Here is an 8,455-nt window from a genome sequence, read left to right on the forward strand (position 1 = left end):
CCTGAGCAGAGTAATTCGTCGTCATTTTAAAAAACTCAGGATGCACGTAAGGCCCACGTGGCACTGTGAGCCGACCCGTCTTACATCCGCAGGTGCGCCTCGCTCTTTCCGTTTCCCTGCACAGTTCAGCTGAGAGGACGCTGCCTGCTGGCCGAACGGGTCCCTCCCTCAGGGCGATGACAGTATTGGTTCCTGAATTCCCTACTCATGATGGTTAGATCTGGGGGCTTAACCAGATTCATAATCAAACGCCTCCTCTTTCTGGACGCCCTCCCAGGTCCGGGGGCCTCCTCCCTTGTTGCTCCTCTTCCCTCGCCTGTAGCGCCTGGTTTCCTCTTCTGCCTCCCCCAGACTTCACCCTGGCTTCCTGCAGGCAGGGCCAGGGCACACATGTTTCCTGCCTGGTCCCCAGCCCGGCCCAGTGTCCCACACACAGTGGGGCCTCAGAAGGCTTTTTGCACACTTTAGCATCCAGTGCCTGAACTTCCAGGGCAGAGTCTGGGCCTGAACAGCAGGACTGGCCCCTCACACAGAGGCGGAAGAGTGGATAGAGATTCCTGCAGGAGGCCACCTAATAGCCCAGCTCTGAACACGACACGAGCCCCATCAAAGCTGCATCTGCCCAGCAAGGAGGGCCAAGATGGCCACATCCCCAGACATCTTCCAGGGCTCTCCCTCCTGTGCCCTCACCTCTCTGGCCTTGGCCCCTCACAATTCTGCCAGCCTTTGTGCCTGACTGGCGCCTCACCTGCAGACATCACCTGAGGCTCAGCCACAGCCTCTGGTCTCCTCCTTCACACACACCCAATTCAGAATCTATGCCAAGGTTCCTGTCCTCCTGCCCCAGACTGAGTATGCCCAACACCTTCGGGACACCTTCGGGACATCGCCAGGGTCATGTTCCACCTTCACTTCCAACTTAACACGCAGTATCTAAAACCAGTCCGTGATCCTGTGGAAGGATTCCCAAACTCCCGGTCCGGCTCTGACCAATCCCCCCAGCCATTTCTTCCTCAAGCCCAACCCCCCACCCTCCGTCTGGACTGGGTCTAAATCCGTGGCTCTGTGCTGCGTCAGCGGAGCTAAGCAGAACCCCATTTCCAGACCCCTTTTCCTGCAGGTCGGCCATGGCCGCAGGAGGGGAGGAAGCAGCTGGGGCGGCTCCAGTGCGGCTGCACCTCTCACAGGTGGATGCAGGCTTCTGGGCTCTCAACGCATCTCCTCTTTAGCTTATCTAGCTCCTCAGGCCAGGTGTGCGTTTAGCTCCAGGACAAAGGGTATAACTTCTTCTGCAGGTCACCGGTGTCATCGAAGTGGGTGGCTTGGAAGTGGTTGCCTGTTTATCCTTCAGAGTCCCTGCTCTTCCTCACTGGTTCAGATCAGTCTTGCACCCCCAACTTTGCAAACCCACTGCCTGCCCAGATGATTGTAAACTCACAAGCATCAATTCTTTAAGTAGCTTCCCCACTGCATAAGATCAAATCTCACATTCTGTCTCACTCTGGTGGTTGTGTTTCTCTCATCAAATCTGATCTATATGATAAAAACTCTCAGCAAAGTAGGAATAAAGGGATCTTAACTCAGTATAATAAAGGCCATATACAAAAAACCTATAGCCAACATCATACTCAATGGGCAAAAACTAAAAGTGTTTCCCTTAAGATCAGGAACGAGGCAGGGATCTCCGTTTTCACCTCTTTATTCAACACGGTACTGCAAGTCCTAGCCACAGACATCAGACAAGAAGAAGAAATAAAAGGCATCCAAGTTAGAAAGGAGAAAGTAAAATTGTCATTATTTGCAGATGACATGATAGTGTACATAAACAAAAAACCTCTACTAGACCTAATAAATGAATTCAGTGAAGTAGCAGGATACAAAATCAATACTCAGAAATCTATGACATTTTTATACACCAATAATGAGCTATCAGAAAGAGAACTAAGAAAACAATCCCATTTACTATCACAACAAAAATAGCAGAAAAAAAGTACCTAAGAATAAATTTAACCAAGGAGGTAAAAGACTTATACTCAGAAAACTATAGATACTGAAGAAAGAAATTGAGGAACATACAATAAGTGGAAGCATATACCATGTTCATAGATAGGAAGAATTAACATCATTAAAATGTCCATACTACCCAAAGTAATCTGTAGATTCAATGTAATTCCTATTAAAATATCAATGGCACATTTCACAGATCTAGAAAGAATATTCCAAAAATGTATATATGGGCCAAAAAAAAGGCCCTGCATAGCCTCAGCAATCCTGAGAAAAAAGAACAAAGTTGGAAAGTTCATAGTACCTGATAGCAAACTATATTACAAGGCCACTGTAATCAAAACAGTCTGGCACAATAATAGATGCATAGAGCAACGGAACAGAATAGAGAGCCCAGAAATAGACCCATGTCTTTATGGTCAATTAATATTGGACAAAGGAGGCAAGCACACACAATGGAGTAAAGGCAATCTCTTCAATAAATTGTTTTGGGAGAACTGAACTGGTACATGCCAAAAAAAAAAAAAGAAAAAGAAAAAGAAACTAGACCACCAATTAACACCATACACCAATATAAACTCAAGATAGATAAAAGACTTAAATATAAGTTGCAACACCATAAAAATTCTAGAGGAAAACACAGGCATTAAAATTTCAGGTATCTTGTGTAACAATATTTTTGCCAATATATCTCCTAGAGCAAGGACAACAAAGATAAAAAACAAACATCAAATTAAGAAGCTTCTGCATGGCTAAAGAAACCATCATCACAATGAAAAGTGAACCAATCATATGCAAAAACATATTTGTCAATGGTACATCAGACAAGGGTTTAGTCTCCAAAATAAGTAAAGAACTCATATGACTCAACACCAGGAAGACAAACAACCCAGTTAAAAAATGGACAGAGGACCTGAACAGACACTTCTCCAAGGAAGACATACAGATGGCCCATAGACATAGGAAAAAGTGCTCAATATCACTAGCCATCAGAGAGATGCAAATTAAAACCACAATGAGATACCACTTTATGTTGGTGAGAGTGGCCATCATAACCAAATCAACAAACAACTAGTGTGGACAAGGCTGTGCAGAAAAGGGAACCCGAGGGCACTGTTGGGGGGAATGCAGACCGGTGCAGCCACTGTGGAAATGGTATGGGGTTTCCTCAAATAATTAAAAATGAAACTGCCTTTTGACCCAGCAATTCCACATCTAGGAATACATCCTAAGAATCCCAAAACTCCAATTAAAAGGAATATATACACCTCTATGGTCATAGCAGCATTATTTACAATAGCCAAGATTTGGAAACAGTGTTAAGGGCCCACCAGCATATGGGTGGATAAAAAAGCAGTGGTACATTTACACACTGGGATACTGTGCATCAGAGAAAAAGAAGGAGCTCTTACCTTCTGCAACAGCATGGATGGACCTGGAGATAATTATACTTAGTGGAAAAAAAACAGACTGGTTGAAAGAAGGTGAAGGAATTGGCCAAAGAACTTGTATGCGTGACCCATGGGCATGGACAACAGTGTGGGGATTGCCTGAGGGAGGGGGGTACTGGGTGGAGAGGGGCAAAGGGGGAAAATTGGAACAACTGTAATAGCATAAACAATAAAAGATTTTTAGAAAAATCTGACCTATATGCCTTGGGCCAGTAACTGAACTTCACTTCCCTTGTCTGTGAACTGGGGACAATTATAGTGCCCATGTCCTACAGTACCGTGATGTTTAAATGGGACAATAATGTGTGAGGGCTTAGAGTAAGGCCTGGTACAGAGTAGGTACTCAGTGAGTGTGGCTACAAACATTCCTATTCCTGGCCGGAGACCTTTCCCATGGCTCCCTCCTGCCTTGACCAATCAATGCTTTTGCTAATCAGTTATATGCCATATCAACAGCCTGTTCACTTCCTCCAGGAAGGCTTCCTTGATATCCACTGCTGTAAATTTCTTTCCTTCCTCAGAGACCTGGTGCTCCTCTTTGATTACTTTCATTCTTTCTGCCTCATTCATTACATCATAAATTTAGTTGACAAGTATTCTTGAACACCTACTATGTGTGAGCACCATGGTAGAGGTTATAGGTTAATCATAGTCCCTTGCCCCTTGGGTCACAATGTAATGAGGAAGATGGGGAAATACAATGTAGGAAATGCTTTGAAAAGGGAGTTTTGAACACCTAAAAAAGGGACACCAAAGGCTCCAGCGAACAAGAGTGCTATTAAGGAAGGCTTCCTGGCAGAAGCAATCTGAAGGGTAAAGGCTGAGTTAGCTCTCCAGGTGGACAGAGTAAGAAAAAGCACTCAAAGCAGAAGAAACGGCATGTGCACAGGGGTGTGGACTTGAGAAACCAGGGTGAGACCAGGAAGAAGACTGGGGAGTCCAGCACATCGGGGTGTCCACGGGCTAGGGAATGTCGGGACATGGGCTGAGGGGGCCCTAGAAACCTGCCCCTGGCAGGCTTTGTCTGCTGAGTTGAGGGGCCTGCCAGCTAAGGAGAGTGAGCTCAGAATTTTAAGCAGAGGAGCCCCTGAAACAATGGGGGTGAACTCATGCCCCTCTGAGTGAGAGCAATGTCTCCATTTCAGGGCTGCTGGAGTCCTTGGCATAAATGAGGCTCATGCTTTCTCTCCTCGTCTCTGCTTCCAAGCACTAAGGAGGATTGAAGAGCTCCGTTCCCTGCAGCCCAGATGCGGAGAAAGAAGGAGAGGGAGCGGTAGGGCTGGGCAGTCCGTGGGTGGCTGGCTGGACAGCAGGAAAGTCCTGCCCTGGGATGCAGAGGGGGCTTAGTGTGCACACTGGGGGCACCCAGAAGGCCTCTCCCTGAGAACCTGGGGCAGCAGCAGGCATTTGGGAGCTGCCAGGGAGGAAATATCAATACTGTGTGGTGTATGTGTATGGTCTGTATGTGGCAACATGTGGTATGTATACCTGTGAGCTTTGTGTCTGTGGAATGTGTGTGTGGTATGCATGCGTATATGGAACATATGTTTCTACACACGTGGTATATATGTGTTTGTGCTATGTGTGGTCTATGTTGTCTATGTGGTATGTGTATGTGTGTGTAGTGTGTGTGGTGTGTATCTATGGTATGCATGTATGTGTGTGTAGGGGGTATGTGTGTCCATGGTATATATGGGGTATGCCTGTGTAGTGCAGGTATGTGGTGTGGGGGGATGTGTATATAATATGCATGTATATGTATTATGTGCATACTTCTGGTATGTGTGGTATGTGTGTATATGTGATGTGTGCTATATTTGGTATGTGTGGTATATGTTGTATGTGCATGCATACATGTGGCATGTGTGTGGTATTTATGTGATGTCTGTGTGTGGTGTGAGTGTGTACAGGCATTTGTGAGAGTGTGATTTTTTTTCAGGGGAGAGTGAGGACTCCCCAGTGGAGCATTTATCCTCCGTAAGCCAAGGCTCAGGAGGAGACAGGCTGGCCTGGAATGTTCCCTAGGGTCCCCCGTGCCCCCAACCCCCACTGCCTGCCTAGCTCCAGCCTCAGCCAAGCACAGCACCTGCCAGAGCTTAATGGCCTGTGACAGACAGCCCTCTGAGCGAGGGATGACGTGGCTCCAGGGAAGATGCAGGCAGCCGGCTGAAACCTGTTCCTGGGCCGGTACAGCCCTTGCCAACCACCCCCGTGCCCGCCTCACAGCCTCCTCTCCCCCCCTTGGCTCCTGCTCCCTCTGGTCATCGGGAGGCCCCGGCAGGGGTTGTCTGGGCAGTCGAGTATGAGCAGAGGCCACACCGCCAGTGCCATTGGGAGTGGTGGGCAACTGTCACCAGCCCTCGAATTGGAGGGAGGAGGCTGCAAGAAGCTGGCCTCCCTCATGGGAGGGCCTGTTCCCCAGCCCGAACAGCCAGAATCTCCCCACACACTCCCTCTGGTGCTGGGCTGTCTTCTGGGGGTTCTGGGGGCCGCCCCTGCCCCTGCCCCTGCCCCTTCAGAGGGTCTGGGTCCAGCTTGAAGGCTTGCTGCCCTTGACCTTTTCCCAGATGCTTCCCACGTTTGGCTTCTGAATGCCCCTGACTCTTAGTGGTCTGGGTGTTCCTAAACCGTATTGTCAGTCTGAGGGCTGCAATGTCTCAGAGCCATTCTGCTCTATGAGGAACACGAGGAGGCAAAAACCAGCCTCCCTTGATGCACTAGCCAAGGGCTGGCCATCGAGGCACAGGGTTCCCTCAGGGGTGCAGAGACGAGGAAAGACAAGACAGCAAACGTGTCAGTTCTGACGTGGGTGGCCTGAGGACGTCAGTGAAGAACGTAAACAGCTTTTTTCTTTGGCAGAGTGTGAAGGATCTAGTTTCAAAGTTGGCATTCTCAGGATTGGACAAGGCTTGCACCGGGCCCTGGCATCTGGCCCACTATTCAGGAAGGACTGAAGGTCACCAGAGGCAGACAGCAGGTGGGGCCGAGGGAGGTGTCCTGGGAAACCGGGAATGAAGAGGAGGGGTGGCGTGTGGCGTCTGTGAAATAGCAGCGGGGCTGGACTAACAATCAGCCAATGTGCAGGAGGCAGGAGCCATACCCCACCACCCGCTCCCCCCTCCCCCAGACTCGGAGGGGGCAGAGTGACCGATGTGTTTCTAGGGAGGAGAGAGGGCCCCGCTGAGCCAGGGCCAGGGTCTGGGCAGGAAGGCGCCAGGAGGGAGCCAGCACAGCAAAGCCAGAGGCTGGGAACGGTGCCAGGCCACGCCTGAGAAGGCGCCGGGAGAGCACTAGCACTCGGCCGCATGCCAGGCTCACCCCGCTCCTGCTCAGGTCAGGTTTCAAACAGCTGTGGGCCTGTCTCCAGGACCACTGGGGCCTCCCACAGCAGCACACAGAGAAACATGAGCAGCTCGGAGACGATGGACAGGTTTCCAACTGGAGAACGATTGTCCTGCACAGTCAGCCGCCCTGCCCACTGGTGACCTTCCTCCCATGACCCACCTCCTAGTCTGTGCCACCTCTTCCCATGTTCCCACACGACGGCAGGAGTTATTCTCTGCCTGCCACTCCACGTTAATGCACCTTCTCTAAGCCCCTCTATCACTTATTTCCAAGAGAGCTGTTATGTGACCAACCACCCAGAGGCTCACTAAATCCAATTCTCCCATCACAGAGCTGCATGCTTCCTTCCTCCCTGCCCACCAGGTTTCTCTCTCCCTTCTTCCTTTCAGCAAGTAGGGCCTGTGCTCAGACTTAGGGAATTATGACAAAACGTATAAACCTTGCCTGGGCCTTAGTCCTGGAAAGACCCTGCGAGGGCAGGGCCTTGGCTTGTTTCTGAGTCCCCAGAAATGACACAGTGCCTGCCGTGTGTTACATACAGCAGGCCCTTGGTACATCTTTTGTGAGTAGGGAGCAGGCAGAGGGGCTGAGGGAGAGTGCCGTGTTTTCTTTCCTCCATCTTCTGCCCTCCCTGAGTTTGGCGTCGGTGTCCCCCAGTCTCGCTGTCCACCCTGACTAGGCTCCATCAAGGCCCCTGCCCCCACCGGGCCCTGAACTGGAGCTCAGTGTGAGCGAGTCACCACCCGCTCTCCTCACCCTCCCCGCAGGGCAAATCAGAGAGAGGCGCTGGTTGAATGGCCACTCTTCTTGCCTCAGAGTCCTCCCACCTTTGGAAGGCCACCTTCCTGTGGTCTACGTCAGGGATATGTCTAGTTTATGTCTCACTGGGTGTGACGGCCAAGTCCATAGCCAATGCCTCAAGGCCCGACTCCCTGGCCTCTTTTCCACCAGTTGCCCCTCACTCACTCTGCTCTGGACACTTGGCCTCCTCTCTGCCCTCCCACCTGCCAGACAGACTTCCACCGCAGGGCCTTTGCACTTGCTGTTCCTATTTAGAACTCTCTTCTGCCGGACAGCTGCAGGGCTCACCCTCCTGCCTTTACTTAAGAGTCACCTTCTCACCAAGCCCTTTCCTCACCCCCATATACTTCCCAAATTGTAGCACCACCACCCATTCTCAATCCTCCTCCCTGCCCTGTTTTTCTCACATATCACTTTCTAATATACTAACTTCTTTGTTTGTCTTCCCCATTAGAATGCCAGCTCCATGAAAGCACGTGTTTTTGTCTACTTTGCTTACTGCTGTAGCCCTGGCATCTATGACAGCGCCTGCCACGCAGTGGGTGCTCAGCAAATGGTAGTTGAAGGAATCGGGAATTTTTACTCTGTCCCTTCTGAGCTCTCACGGTGCCCAGCTCACGGTGAGCCAAAGTTCATTCTGCTTCTCGTCTGTGCTGGGTCTCCCAGCCCTCGTCTCCTGGACAGGATTTGGCTTCCACCTGGTCCCCCCAGGGTGTCAGGGAACACGCCATACCTTCCTTACTGCCCTGGCACTTGGTTAGAGGAGGAATAGGAACTACGACCTGGGGTAGGATGAGAACGCCCGCTGATCCTCCCTGTGACTTCTTAGCGCAAGAAAAAGCACCTTAAGTGGG

This window comes from Artibeus jamaicensis, unplaced genomic scaffold, assembly GCF_021234435.1.
Source record: "Artibeus jamaicensis isolate MK-2021 breed Jamaican fruit bat unplaced genomic scaffold, CSHL_Jam_final contig_1803, whole genome shotgun sequence".
Taxonomy (NCBI): Eukaryota; Metazoa; Chordata; class Mammalia; order Chiroptera; family Phyllostomidae; genus Artibeus; species Artibeus jamaicensis.